Source organism: Sitophilus oryzae, unplaced genomic scaffold, assembly GCF_002938485.1.
Source record: "Sitophilus oryzae breed Bouriz unplaced genomic scaffold, Soryzae_2.0 scaffold_1181_pilon_pilon, whole genome shotgun sequence".
Taxonomy (NCBI): domain Eukaryota; kingdom Metazoa; phylum Arthropoda; class Insecta; order Coleoptera; family Curculionidae; genus Sitophilus; species Sitophilus oryzae.
The window spans coordinates 480,621-485,872 of NW_022145817.1; the positions used below are offsets into that span (position 1 = coordinate 480,621).

At 28.2% G+C, this 5,252-nt stretch overlaps 1 long non-coding RNA gene across 1 annotated transcript; it reads left to right on the top strand.

The window, feature by feature from the left end:
- The first annotated feature begins 325 nt into the window (after window positions 1–325).
- Window positions 326–2,592, top strand: LOC115891442. The gene is made up of 2 exons (XR_004051854.1): window positions 326–891; window positions 2,466–2,592. It is a non-coding gene; the product is annotated as an uncharacterized LOC115891442 (long non-coding RNA).
- Window positions 2,593–5,252: the final 2,660 nt, after the last annotated feature.

Genomic DNA, 5,252 nt, shown 5'->3' on the forward strand with positions numbered 1-5,252 from the left:
TGCGAATGCTAAATTATGCAGAATTATGTGAAATAAAATGGTGAAAAAGTTGCTGGAACGTCATTTTTAAAGCTGTTAACTAAGTAAGAAAGTAATAAGATTTTTGCAAAAAAACATTGGGTATGTATTTCTTCGCATTAGCTGCTTAACATATTCGCAATTATTATTAATAGTATTAATTTTAAAATGCGACTTTTCATATAGGTTTTTTGTATAGAAAAGGGTAATAAACGAAGGAGATTTTGCATAAAGTAATATCTTTTTCCGACCATTAACTTAAGTTAAAAATCTTTAATATTCAAAAACATAAGTACCTAATACCCTTGATTATGTATAAATAGATGTACAATGAGGGCTTAGTACAAGCCCGTCTTCTAGGTGGCGCCTTGCCCGTTCTGAATTTTTGTATTCCCCTACGATTTTCTTTGAGGGGAATCCGTTAAACCCGCCCATCGTTCAAAAATGGAAGGGCGCGAGGTCACATCTATTGGGCCACTTATTAGCACGTTTCACCCATGTTTTACGAAAATAGCTTTATCCTTGTTTGTTTCAACTGTGACAAGAAAAAAGGAAAAAAAGTTATATTCGCTTCTAAATTCGGCAGTTTTGTTGATCTTTCTCGACTTGTAATTTCGTTTCGTTTAGGTTATGTCTTATAAAAATAAATATTTATAAGCTTTTGAATTGAAATATACCTTAATGCATATCTGAGTAATTAAAAAATTCAGTTTTTTCGTCCCTCGCGAAGAAACATAAACAGTATTTGTGAAATTTGGATTAGAAACTATTATTTTATTAGTTTATTTTGTTGTGTTTAAGTGTTGTGTATTTGTACCTACTGGATAATATTTTCCAACATATTTAATTAAGCAAAAAGCATCTGTTTTACAGGTAAGTAAATACTGTTCATATTTATTTCTAAATTCATATAAATTTGTTTTAAATCACTCTTGGGAAAAATGTTATAGAGTCTGAGATAAGTTTAATAATAAACATTTGATAGATTGATAGATAGATTAAACGATAATGCCCAGTTTGCTTAAAAGTTTAAAAAAATACTGATTTTATGCTATAAATTGTTTCATTTCTCACTTTGCTTTTTTGGAATTGTCAGATATATTGTGTATTTTATAATTTTTCCGAGAATTTTTCTTAATAACTTGATAACGTAAAATATTTTTTATCTACAGTCAACCCTGTGTTTAGATAAAGCTTCATATCAGATTTCCTATTTTATATTTTCACTCAAATCATATTTTTTGTAAAATATGCTTGCAAAAGTAGCGTAAATTTGACAGGGAGGTATTTTTATAGATATACAGGATGATTCAAATATATATTTACTTTTAAAGTTATTAGTTATGAGCAAAGGTTATGAGTTTGTGAAAAGAAAGGCTATATTTTGTATTTTTGCTTGGTGGATTTGTTATTAAATTGTCATTCCAAAAAATACCATAATTCGTAGTCGTATAGAGTTCATTTTGACCAAAGAATATATTTTGACCCTTTTTGGATTGAATTTTATTGTTTATATAATAAAATATATATTTAAAGCCCTCTCTTTCTAAGTTAAGTTAAAAATAGGTAATATCGACGTTTTTTACTGGAACTAATTTAAGTTAATAATTAATAATTATATAATTCATATAATAATATTAAAATAGACTAAATTGTTTATTATATACAGGATGAGTCAAAACTAGATATTATATTTTTCTTTGCTATTTCAAATGAAACACTGTATTTTATATCATAAATCAACAAAGCTTTTATGCAACTTTTGTTTTATTAAGATCTATATCCCAAATTAATAGTTATTAAATTGTTTTCAATTGTCTCTTTGCGAATAAACATGATTTGTTTTACGCAATTTTTATTAGTAGGTTTGTCGTCAAAAGTGATGTATCTATTTATCAGCGACAAAAATTAAGAATTAGATGTCTAAAATAATTTCCTAATTATTTTTTTACTTGGCATCAGTAAATATGATTTATTTTATCGATGCAGCTGAAAATAATTATCTATTCTAAAAGAGGACATTGCTGTATAAACATCGATTATGGATTTAAAAATTATTTTTCAAAACAAAGTTGGACAAAATTTTTGGAGAAAAAATTGGACTTCTGTTCGAAATAATTGAGAAAAACCCAACATCTAGTTTTGACGCCCCCAGTATATATCGTGCATTATAGTTGATTATACTGCAATTTATTATACACACGTAGTTTTGTTTGGTGAAAATGAAACTTTCTAAAAGTATTCCCAATTAAAACATATTAAGAATTTCCTACATTATAATTTTGAAAGACGTTTGAGTGGGCAGACAATTTGGTCTAAAATAATCATATGTCTAAAAAAATTAGTCTAAAATAATCAAAAACCACTTAACACATATAACTCGCTTTTAAAAAATCTAAAAGAAATAAGTTTGTTTATTATATTCATATTTTATTAAATTATTATAGGTGTGACTGCTAAGTGGTCGTACTCGCCACTTTAACCAAGCATTGGTGGGACCTTCAGAGATCATAATGCGAATTTCTTCATACCATGTAAATCTATATACATGTATTAATAAATGCGTTTGCTTTATTAAATTTTTTTTCTTATACGGTATGAGCGAAAAAAAACGGCGTCTATTTGTTTACGTACAAATGACATCGATATTCATTTCCAAACCACCTCTGAGGCCGTTTTTTTTTATCGTATGGTATATATTTACATATCCCTTATCCTTTAATTCCGATTTATTTCTAATAATTATAAAAATAAGATACCTGATTAATTCTTCCGAAATATTATAAAATGAGATATCACGAAAGAAATAAAGTTAATTATCTCGTTTGTTTTGGGAATTCCAAAAAAATAAAAAAAAGGGTATAGAGAATCTTTAGAGACACAGTTCAAATGTTATTTTTGAGTATACTGGTTGCTTCAAAAAATGTGGCGGATACATGTTTTTTAATGCAAAACTCCATTTTTATTTTATTTTCGATTCTGCCTAAAATTCTATAACTTTTTTTTATAAATAACGTTAGTAAGTATTTACAATTTAAAAAAAAAGTAAAATTTTATTCCTATGTTACTTAACTGTCAGTTGTTTCCGAAGTTGGACTACACAAATTTGGTAGGAGTGTTTTACAGAGATGAAAAAAAAATATATTTATATGTAAAAATACTTGCAGTTAGATGCTACACTGTGTTCAAACATTTTTTTTGGCTGATCCGATATATATATTATTATTTTTTCTAGTGATTTTACAAAACCTTTCAACATTTGTTAAGAAAGTATATTAAGTACACCTATACTCAACAGCTTGCAATCTGTTCTGAATTTTATCCTTCTTTTAATTCATTTACATTATAACAAGTTGCCATATGACAAAACAAAAATTATTTATTATTAAACATTAAGTAAAGTGATTTATTTAGTTATATGACATTCTTAATAGAAGTTGAAGGATTTTGTAAAATCTATCAGAAAGAATTATAATATATCGGGTGTTTTTCAAAAGTAGCTTGATTGATGTATTCAATTAGTTTCGGTCATTTCTTGTTTCACCGGAAATGACTACAACTTTTGGTTTTTAAATGGTACCGTCGGTATTTTTTTACTTTATTTTGCAGAATATGGCATTCTCAATAGAATAATTCAATGTCAACTTTTGACTCTTTTACTTAAAAAATAGTATTTTAAAGTTCAATCTAGTAGAGTGCCATGATAATAAACAACATGTAACCGGTCGTAAAGATAACGACAGTTTGACTCGACATACGGAGTGTGTGGTACCAAATTATTTACCAAAATTAGGTACCAAAATTTATTAGGTATCAAAAAATGCTTTTCCAAATATGCTAATGAGCCACTCTCGTTTCATTAAAAAAAATTGAGTTATGATTAAAATACGAAATGGGCATATTTCAACTGACCAGGAAAAGACACAAAAAATATTAGACGACCAAATCAATTTTTCCAAAGCTCCTTGATTAATCCTTGATTAAAAAATAATGGTTTTAACACAGCCATGACACTAGATTGAATTTTAAAATGCTATTTTTGATTTAATTGAAAATGTCAAAAGTTGACATATGATTGTTGATGTCAAAAGTTGTCATTCTATTCAGAATGTCATTTTCTATCAAATAAAGTACCGTATGATCGAATAAAAACGGCGTCAGCAATGGCTATGAAATGAAAAGCGCTGTCATTTTATATGTAAATTTATATGAGAAATGTCATCGATGTTCATTTCATAGCCATCGCTGACGCCGTTTTTATTCGATCTTACGGTATAAAAAATACCGAGGGTACCATTTAAAAATCAAATGTATACATTTCCGGTGAAACAGGAAGTGACCGAAACTAACTGAATACGAATCAATCTCGATTTATGTCATATACCTACTAACATTCCCAATTTAGTTTTTTTCTCGGAATCTGAAAAAATAAAAAAGTTATAGAGGTGAACCACTTTAAAAAAAAACACTCAGTATAGGCTGTGTCATTGAAAGAGTCTGCAGATATTTTTTTAATTTTAAATACGTAGAATTAACCATTAATATATGTTGAACACCCTGTAGCATCTGCCTTAAATATCTACATAGTATCTAATATTTTTTCTTCATCAACAAATTGAAATATTAGAAAACTAGTTTTAGGTTACACCATTATACAAGGACTAGTGTGTACCCGCGACTTCGTTCGCGTCGGATTAATCATTTGTAATGGTGATGATCAAGCAAACCAAGAGGAATTTTCCATTAACAGCATACAAACTAAGATAAAATTTTCTTACATTTATGTCAGCAGAGAAAAAAACAATATGGCGATATTATTATATACCTTGGTAATATTTGAGGGGTAGTTTCATCTCGTTGGAATTTGACTTTCGAAAAATCCGTTTGCCAAAAATAAGCTTTTTACGTCAGCAGTTTAAGCAAAATCGTGGTTAATCAATTACCTACCCAACTTTTTGGAACACCCTGTATGATTTTTTAAAAAAAATTCAAAATATGTAAAAAAATGAAATAAATTATGCTTGTACAGGCGTTTTCCCGAAAGACTAACTGTTTTTTAAATAACAAATATAGTAATGTTTGAGGGGCGTTTTCACCCTCTTGGAATTTGAGATTCGAGAAACCTCTCCTTATCGAACCTCTACACCCCACAGTCAATCCGTTTACCAAACATTAGCTTTAAACGTCAAGCAGTTTCAGCAGAATCGTGATTACTCAATGGTCATATTTTATGG